This window comes from Scylla paramamosain, unplaced genomic scaffold (assembly GCF_035594125.1).
Source record: "Scylla paramamosain isolate STU-SP2022 unplaced genomic scaffold, ASM3559412v1 Contig149, whole genome shotgun sequence".
Taxonomy (NCBI): domain Eukaryota; kingdom Metazoa; phylum Arthropoda; class Malacostraca; order Decapoda; family Portunidae; genus Scylla; species Scylla paramamosain.
This window is the reverse complement of record NW_026973814.1, coordinates 45001-55000: the sequence shown is the minus strand read 5'-3', so window position 1 is coordinate 55000 and position 10000 is coordinate 45001. Positions and strand designations below refer to the sequence as shown.

At 40.6% G+C, this 10000-nt stretch overlaps 4 long non-coding RNA genes across 4 annotated transcripts in view; 1 reads left to right on the top strand and 3 right to left on the bottom strand.

Moving 5' to 3' along the window:
- Positions 1–2090, bottom strand: part of LOC135099569 (uncharacterized) — a 45505-nt gene extending 43415 nt beyond the window's left edge. Inside the window, exons 1-2 of the long non-coding RNA XR_010268141.1 lie at positions 2028–2090; positions 778–800 (exon numbers count right to left, since the gene is read on the bottom strand). This is a non-coding gene — a long non-coding RNA (uncharacterized LOC135099569). The remainder of the gene's footprint in view (positions 1–777; positions 801–2027) is intronic.
- A 2370-nt stretch (positions 2091–4460) lies between these two features.
- Positions 4461–6332, bottom strand: LOC135099573 (uncharacterized). The gene is made up of 3 exons (XR_010268146.1): positions 6195–6332; positions 5588–5619; positions 4461–5249 (listed from the first exon to the last, which is right to left on the bottom strand). It is a non-coding gene; the product is annotated as an uncharacterized LOC135099573 (long non-coding RNA).
- An 806-nt stretch (positions 6333–7138) lies between these two features.
- LOC135099575 (uncharacterized) lies at positions 7139–7545 on the top strand. The gene is made up of 2 exons (XR_010268147.1): positions 7139–7213; positions 7382–7545. It is a non-coding gene; the product is annotated as an uncharacterized LOC135099575 (long non-coding RNA).
- Positions 7546–7632: 87 nt separating this feature from the next.
- Positions 7633–10000, bottom strand: part of LOC135099572 (uncharacterized) — a 4586-nt gene continuing 2218 nt past the window's right edge. Inside the window, exons 3-4 of the long non-coding RNA XR_010268145.1 lie at positions 9120–9191; positions 7633–7795 (exon numbers count right to left, since the gene is read on the bottom strand). This is a non-coding gene — a long non-coding RNA (uncharacterized LOC135099572). The remainder of the gene's footprint in view (positions 7796–9119; positions 9192–10000) is intronic.

Here is a 10000-nt window from a genome sequence, read left to right as displayed (position 1 = left end):
CTTGACTAGCAGACACTAACTAAATATATCAGATTTTAATTTTAACCACCCAAAAGAGTCTTTCCTTCACCACTCCCAGACACTCAAATATATCGGATTTCCCTTTCACCCACCCAAAAGAGCCTTTCCTTCACCCTCCTCCCTTAACAAAAGTCCAAATTAATATTGTCAGCTTTTTGTGAGAGAGAGAGAGAGAGAGAGAGAGAGAGAGAGAGAGAGAGAGAGAGAGAGAGAGAGAGAGAGAGAGAGAGAGAGAGAGAGAGAGAGAGAGAGAGAGAGAGAGAGAGAGAGAGAGAGAGAGAGAGAGAGAGAGAGAGAGAGAGTTCGTATATCAATATGCATTTCCTTTTAGCCACAAATTTCGTGGACATTCTCAAAACACACAAAACATTTTTAGCATCATAAACACTATATAACAATACATAAACATAATAATAATAAGATAAACCATCATCAACACCACAAACACCATCAGATCTGCAGCCAATGAGAGCCACACACTATACAACCAAGGCCATTTCGTCAGCCAATGAGGCAACTTTCTCGTGTCTCGGCAGGAGGTCTGATCGCGTGTGTGCAGGCAGACAGGTGAAGGTAGACATAATAGTGAACTTTTTTTAAATGAATGAATCTGTGACTGGTCTATACAAAGGAATGGAAGAAGATTGTAGAGGTAAGGAAAGAAATTAGCACATAAGTGAGAAAATAAAAATTTTGAACACTTGTAATTATGTCTACCTTCTTTTCTCTGTCACCAAAACATGAACAGGTACTTACCACCTCTAATGGACACCACTTCACTGAAAAAAACAAAAAGATAAGATACTCATTTACTCAGCAACTCATAAAAATAAATAAAATAGGTTTGACAATATTACGGGTCATTGTTACTCCTGAAGAACTGGGGTCCTGGGCTACCTTGTATGAATTCTTAGTTATGCATGAAATGTCAGCATTGTCTCTCTGGCAACTCATAGTGAGACAGTGACTGAGTGAAAGAGATTGGTGAATATATAAATTGAAAAAAAACTGAATAGGTTAATATCATGGACGTTCCGAGACGTCTCCGCCAGTTTTTCTCACCCCCCCCAGCTGTTAACTCTGTACAAGGGCCTTATCCGTCCATGTATGGAGTATGCTTCACATGTCTGGGGGGGTTCCACTCATACTGTTACTCATATTAAGCTGTTAATAATAATATAATAATAATAAATGTAGCAGTAGTAGTAGTAGTAGTAGTAGTAGTAGTAGTAGTAGTAGTAGTAGTAGTAGAGAGAGAAAGAGAGAGACATTTACATATTGGTTACTGTCCTCATGAAAACACATTAAATTATCTCTCTCTCTCTCTTAGACAACAATGTTTATTTGTAAATCTTTGGTCCATCTTATCTGGCAAAATTTCATTAATCTGTCACTATATCTAGCCAAACACGGTTCTAATCTAACGTTCGTAAGCTCCGTGACGATATATGGACGTATCCAAGCCACACAGTAAATGATATAACGAAATATTGATGAAAAATAAAAAAATCCTATTATTTCATATAACTCAATATTTCACGGTCTTAATTAAACCAAACCTCCCTGAGTATAGTGCACACACACTCCTGGATAACATTTATATACGCTTAAACCTCCACAGGGAATTTTAAAGCCAGAATTTTTTGTTATCATATCGTAATGTACCTCAGGGTCACCTCACCAGGCAGGGTTTTCATGGCACCAGCTGTTACACTATATCTCAATATTTCACGGTTCTAACTCGTCCTTACCTGGTCAAATATAACATTTATAGCACCAAGGACAAAATATCAGTGAAGTAACACCGCAAGTGATCTACAAACATGACAAATTAAGTGTTAATAAGAGCACCACGGACAAACAGCGGACATGAACCAGCTGACATAACCCTTCCTCTGAGCATCGACCATATTTCCAGTCTCCGCTTATTTATATGACACCCACTTCGTTACATGGCGCTAAGGTCTTGGCAAGGTTACCTGTTGATCATATATCTTATAAATTACCTGGTTATGGTCGTGAAGGCTGAAGTAATGTGAACACTTCTGCGACTCTCCACCGTCTGTCCACAAAATGGCCGAGGTAGGGGGAGGAGCCCTATGAGTATCCGTTGTATTGAGAGAATTCTAATATTTCTTTTATTTCCGAGTCTAAGTTAGATTTTATGATTTCTAAAAATGTTGAATTGTTTTTAAAGACGTTTTTTTTTTGAGAGGCCTTTACAATACCATATATTTGGGTTTTTTTTCTAATTTATATAAGGTCAAGTCATGTATAAATAACACGTGAAAATTATCGATTGCCTCCATTTCCATATATTGTTAAAATACCTTAATTAACAAAATAACACAAAAAAATTGTAATAACCCATACTAAAAGTCGATTCTGATTTAGAGCCGAAAAGTAAACAAATTCAAAAATGCCAACTGAGAAATTTGACACTATATATTTCTAAAAGCTTAAAAAAGAATAATCTAATACAAAAAAAAAACGATAAAATATTAAATATATCTAAAAAAAAAAGAAAACATATATTGCAAGTTGTAGCCGAAGACGAAATTGAGGCAAACGAATGTAATTTTGTAAACAAACTGACTTTAAAAGCTCAAATACGTCAAAATGATTATTTATGCCCTATGCTGGTAGATCCTGCGTCTTACTGAGCTATTAAGCCCACATGTACCCTGAAATACTGCAAAGTAGGCCTGAAACAAGAGGCTACATTCTGATTATATTTGGGTAGGCTTACTGTAGAGAAAGCCTGTTATCAAGCTGTTCGTCTCATCAGTCCCTCTCCTCTAACTGAGTGTCTTCAGCCTCTCCCTCACCACCGCAGTGTTGCATATCTATCTGTCTTCTACCGCTATTTTCATTCTAACTGTTCTTCTGATCTTGCTAACTGCATGCCTCCCCTCCTTCCATGATCTCCCTGCACAACTTCTTTCTTTTACCACTATTCTGTCCACCTCTCTAATGCAAAAGTTAACCAGTCTTCTCATTCTCTCACTCCTATTCTGTCTACCTCTCTAATGCAAGAGTTAACCAGTATTCTCAATCATTCATCCCTTTCTCTGGTAAACTCTGGAACTCCCTGCCTGCTTCTGTATTTCCACCTTCCTATGACTTGAATTCCTTCAAGAGGGAGGTTTCAACACACTTATTCATCAATTTTTGGTCACTGCTTTGACCCTTTTATGGGACTGACATTTCAGTGGGCTTTTTTTTTCATTAGATTTTTGTTTCCCTTGGCCAGTGTCCTTCCTACATAAAAAAAAAATAAATATATATACAGCAATATCTGTTTACTCCTTCCTGTGACACTCTCTCACTGTAGGAGGTTTCAAAAGAGTATAATGTTAATAACTATAGATTTATTCAACAAATAACTGGTATACAAAAGTCTTGTTTACAATAAATAAACAGAAATATTAATAAAATTGTGCTTTTTTTGTTAATTCATGGGAAATATTAAACAAACATCTATAATTCACAGTATACTAACAAACAAACAAACACACACACACACAATGACAATTACAATAAATTCCAAGCCTATCACATGTACAGGGTCACGGCTGGCCAGACGACCTCATGTCACCTCATATCACTTACATAATGAAATAGAGACCCACTCCCCCTCTGTCTCACCAGCCAAGCTTATCTGTCTGGGAGAAAAGTGTCAGTATGCATGTCTATATAACAAATGTTGAAATATTACACAAATTATTATACATTACCCACCCTGACCCCCCCTAGTCTACTCGTCATTCATACAGCTTCCTCACCCACCCCCCCCTCTCTCTAGTATGCTATAGGTACCCCCCCCTTCTGCTACCGGCACCTGATAAATATTCTTTTTATTTATTTATTTATTTATCCTCAAATTTTTTTATTATTTATTTTTTTATTATTACAGCTTCCTCACCCACCCCCCCCTCTCTCTAGTATGCTATAGGTACCCCCCCTTCTGCCATCAACCCCCCCTTAAGGTACCCCCCCCTGACAAATATTCCTATATTATTTATTTATTTATTTATTTATTTATTTACCCTCATTTTTTTTATTATTACTAATATCAAATTTTCTTATTATTACTAATATCTATGCTCTTATTTATTTATTTAACTAATTAACCTAACCTAAAAAAAAACTGCACACACACACACACACACGCACGCACACACACGTACACACACACACACACACACACACACACACACACACACACACACACACACACTCACTCACTCACTAGCCAGTATCTTACCAAAATACTGGCTAGACATACATACATACATACATACATACATAATCCCCAGATCTCTTACCAAAGATCTGGGGATAAAAAAAAAAAAAAATCTATATAACACTATATATATATACCCCCCTTGCCCCCCCCACCCAAAAAAAAAAAAATAAAAATATCATTCATACGTCCCACCACCACTACCACCACTACAAAAATAACATACTAATAATTCAACATGCCATACAAACCCAGATTATAAAGAAATAAACTTTCAATATAATCTGAGTTAAACATTCATACACCCCGTCATCCTAATCCTATTAATAACCCTTTCTATGCCTCACTTAACCCTTTCATATATACTCCTGTCATCCTATTAATAACCCTATCTCTCTCTCTCTCTATGCCTCACTTAACTCTTTCATATATACTCCTGTCATCCTAATACTATTAACCCTTTCTAACCCTTTGATATATACTAACTTAAAACCATCTTCTATATTAATCTGTGTTAAATATTATATCATTCTGACCTGCCACCTAGATACTTACTTAAAACCCTAAAAAAAATATAAGCTAATCCTATTAATATCTGTCTTCCCCTCTCTCTCTCTCTCTCTCTCTCTATGCCTCACTTAACCCTTAACTAACCTAAACCATCTTCTATATTAATCTGTGTCAAATATCCTAACACTATGGCCTGCCACCTATATATTTATACCAAAAAAGAATTCACACACACACAACCAAAAAAAAGACATACACACAGATGCACGCACACAGACGCACGTGCACAGACGCACACGCACAGACGCACACACAGACGCACACACACACAGACGCACGCACAGACGCACACCGCAGATAGCTATCCCCAGACCCCCTCCCCCCCACAAAAAATATATATATATACAAAACACAAAAAAAACAATACTCCCCTTGTTTGGGTGAAGTTCTGCAACACTGCAACACTGCAACACTGTGATGGAAAAACTTGTAATTACTAAGTTAGCTTCTGAGAGGGAAAAAAAAAGGTTATTTTGAGTGGATTAACAGATGGACACATTCATAGGAAAAGTGGAACATCTGTGGTTGGAAATGAGGTATAATTAGTGGAGGAAAGTCTCATAGGAAAAGGTGGAGGACTTGTGGATGTAGGTATAATTTGTGGAGAGGAGACATGGAGGAGAGGAGGGATACCATTAAATTAAGATGGAAATTTGTGTCATCTGAAAGTGTTGTCATTGTACAAGTAATCACTAATATATATATAACAAATATATCCACCAGTTTATAGTAACAGAACACAAGACTTACCGTGAGCCCCGCCGGACTTCAAGGTGAGCTAGCTGTTAGGGAGACAGGGAGAGAGGGAGAGAGGGAGAAACATTAGTTCACAAACCTCCCTCCTTCATTTGGGTATTAAATTACATTAGGAATAAATTATTTCACTCACTCCTACAAACTCAAGGAATGACTGAATGATTTTTTACAAGAGTACTCTCCCTTAACACACAAATTAATGAATCCATCAAGGAATGGCCAAAAAATAACAAATTTAATACACTTTTTCAAATTAACTTCTGACCTAAATTATTACTTAACTGAATCTTGGAGTGAGTGAATTTTCTCTCTGATCAGAATGTTGACTTGACCAAACATTTCAATACTCAAACACACACACACACACACACACACACAAAAAAAAAAAAAAATTAAGAGGCTGGGATGCACTGGGAGAGTCTGGGATGCACTGAGAGGCTGGGATGGACACACACACACACAAAAAAAAAAAAAAAATTAAGAGCTGGGATGGACTGGGAGAGGCTGGGATAGACAGACACACACACACACACACAGATTAAAAATAAATAAATAAATTCTGAAAAAACAAATTAACGTAACAGGTCAGAAAGACACTTACCACACCCGCAGTTGTGACTCAACCCACGCTTGAGAGTCCTGGGGCTTCTCCCACCAACAGCTTGACGAGAAGGAAGGAATGGGTTAGGTTAGGTTAGGTTAGTAAGGAAGACAGGCCCCCAATATAAGTAACCTAACTGAATCTAACCTAATATATCAGAATAAGGTAGGATATAAGAGGTTAGGTTGGAGTGACTCGCAGATGTACGCACCTCTGAAAAAGACGAGAGAAAGTCCTCATTAGTTCGGCTCAAAATTTGTACTTTATTCATGTTTTTTTGCTTATTTTCATTTTATCAAGCAGTATATGTCAAGGTTCTGGCTGTCACAGTACATCACGTCTGGCCAGCCCATACATGTGGAATACAACCAATAATATACATTACAAGATTGCTTTATAACACACAAACACACAAACAGTAACTATATTGATGATTAATTTGCAAGCAGGCAGGCAGATACTTCACAATAAAAATTAATTCATATACACGCACGCACACACACACACACACACACACACACACACACACACACACACAGTATCCACAAGTATAACTGACTACATTGATCATTTTAACTGGTAGGCAGACAGACAAACAGACAGACAGACAGACAGAAGGAGGAGGAAGAGGAGGAGAACAAATGCTGATAATTATTCCTGATTACACAAGGATGACATAGGAAGGATGACTAGACACTATTGTACCTCAGAAGGGTGACTAAGAGGGGGTCAGGTGGAGGTCTTCAAGTGGTACAGGGGACACAACAAGGGTGACTAAGAGGGGGTCTGGTGGAGGTCTTCAAGTGGTACAGGGGACACAGCAAGGGTGACTAAGAGGGGGTCTGGTGGAGGTCTTCAAGTGGCACAGGGAACACAACAAGGGTGACTAAGAGGGGGTCTGGTGGAGGTCTTCAAGTGGTACAGGGGACACAAAAAGGGTGACTAAGAGGGGGTCAGGTGGAGACCTTCAAGTGGTACAGGGGACACAACAAGGGTGACTAAGAGGGGGTCTGGTGGAGGTCTTCAAGTGGTACAGGGGACACAGCAAGGGTGACTAAGAGGGGGTCTGGTGGAGGTCTTCAAGTGGTACAGGGGACACAAAAAGGGTGACTAAGAGGGGGTCTGGTGGAGGTCTTCAAGTGGCACAGGGAACACAACAAGGGTGACTAAGAGGGAGTCTGGTGGAGGTCTTCAAGTGGTACAGGGGACACAACAAGGGTGACTAAGAGGGGGTCTGGTGGAGGTCTTCAAGTGGTACAGGGGACATGACGAGTAACAAAATCTCTCTCTCTCTCTCTCTCTCTCTCTCTCTCTCTCTCTCTCACACACACACACACACACACACACACAACATTAAGGCAATATTAGACACAAGCTTCGGATAACAAGCACAGAGAGGCACAGCTTGCGGCAAATTCTTCCATGACAGTGTTGCCGCTGAACTGACAGGCCGAGTGGGGTTAGGTGGGTGACCTGTCTGGTGACCCATACGACTCAACACGTGACTCTTGACCTCTTGACCTCTTGACCTTCAGTATGCCAGCACTCATCCCACACCTGTCTGTCTGTCTGTCTGTCTCGCATCATCGCACTTCTTAAATCTGAAAGAAATATTTACTGTTAGTCATCTGCAATGTATATATATTTTTTTTACAGTTTTTTTTTCAGAATATTAAGTTTCTGAGTGAGTGAGTGAGTGTGTGTGTGTGTGTGTGTGTGTGTGTGTGTGTGTGTGTGTGTGTGTGTGTGTGTGTGTGTGTGTGTGTGTGTGTGTGTGTGTGTGTGTGTGTGTTTTGAGGCATTTTCTTGGTGTTTTAATTGTCTTAGATAAATATAACCAGTTTTTTTTTTATCAATTATCTTTTCCAATTGTTACTCATCAATCTCTCTCTCCCCCTCTCTCCCTCTGTCTCTCTCTCCCTCTCTCCCTCCCTCTCTCTCTCTCTCTCTCTCTCTCTCTCTCTCTCTCTCTCTCTCTCTCTCTCTCTCTCTCTCTCTCTGTCTCTCTCTCCCTCTGTCTCTCTCTCCCTCTGTCTCTCTCTCCCTCTGTCTCTCTCTCCCTCTGTCTCTCTCTCCCTCTGTCTCTCTCTCCCTCTGTCTCTGTCTCTGTCTCTGTCTCTGTCCCTCTCCCTCTCCCTCCCTCTCTCTCTCTCTCTCTCTCTCTCTCTCTCTCTCTCTCTCTCTCTCTCTCTCTCTCTCTCTCTCTCTCTCTCTCTCTCTCTCTCTCTCTCTCTGTCTCTCCCTGTCTCTCTCTCTCTCTCTCTCTCTCTCTCTCTCTCTCTCTCTCTCTCTCTCTCTCTCTCTCTCTCTCTCTCTCTCTCTCTCTCTCTCTCTCTCTCTCTCTCTCTCTCTCTCTCTCTCTCTCTCTCTCTCTCTCTCTCTCTCTCTCTCTCTCTCTCTCTCCCTGTCTCTCTCTCTCCCTGTCTCTCTCTCTCCCTGTCTCTCTCTCTCCCTGTCTCTCTCTCTCCCTGTCTCTCTCTCTCTCTCTCTCCCTGTCTCTCTCTCTCCCTGTCTCTCTCTCTCTCTCTCCCTGTCTCTCTCTCTCTCTCTCTGTCTCTCTCTCTCTCTCTCTCTCTCTCTCTCTCTCTCTCTCTCTCTCTCTCTCCGTCTCTCTCTCTCTCCATCTCTCTCTCTCTCTCTCTCTCTCTCTCTCTCTCTCTCTCTCTCTCTCTCTCTCTCTCTCTCTCCCTGTCTCTCTCTCTCCCTGTCTCTCTCTCTCCCTGTCTCTCTCTCTCCCTGTCTCTCTCTCTCCCTGTCTCTCCCTCTGTCTGTCTGAATGCATTATCAATTCCTGAGCTGAGGTAAAGACTACTTCTGGTGCCATTTGTCTCACCTCACCTCACCTCAAATACTTGTCTCATCTTCTTTCATAAATAAAGCAATAGAAAAACAAAAAAAATAAACAAACCGGCCTCCGCTTATCACCTATATATCTTCATCTGTGGGTCACGGCAGATTTTGGAAGGTCTTGGAAGGTCTCGGAAGGTCTCGGCTCACCTGAAAAAGTCCACTAAATTACCTTTTTTTCCCTTCTGAAAGAGTTCAAGTCACAGGAAGGTGGAAATAGAGAGGCAGGCAGGGAATGTTTACCAGAGAAAGGGATGAATGATTGAGAATACTGGTTAACTCTGGCATCAGGGAGGTGGACAGAATAGTGGTGAAAGACTGAGAATACTGGTTAACTCTTGTATCAGGGAGGTGGACAGAATAGTGGTGAAAGACTGAGAATATTGGTTAACTCTTGTATCAGGGAGGTGGACAGAATAGTGGTGAAAGACTGAGAATACTGGTTAACTCTTGTATCAGGGAGGTGGACAGAATAGTGGTGAAAGACTGAGAATACTGGTTAACTCTGGCATCAGGGAGGTGGACAGAATAGTGGTGAAAGACTGAGAATACTGGTTAACTCTTGCATCAGGGAGGTGGACAGAATAGTGGTGAAAGACTGAGAATACTGGTTAACTCTTGTATCAGGGAGGTGGACAGAATAGTGGTGAAAGACTGAGAATACTGGTTAACTCTTGTATCAGGGAGGTGGACAGAATAGTGGTGAAAGACTGAGAATACTGGTTAACTCTTGCATCAGGGAGGTGGACAGAATAGTGGTGAAAGACTGAGAATACTGGTTAACTCTTGCATCAGGGAGGTGGACAGAATAGTGGTGAAAGACTGAGAATACTGGTTAACTCTTGCATCAGGGAGGTGGACAGAATAGTGGTGAAAGACTGAGAATACTGGTTAACTCTTGTATCAGGGAGGTGGACAGAATAGTGGTGAAAGACTGAGAATACTGGTTAACTCTTGTA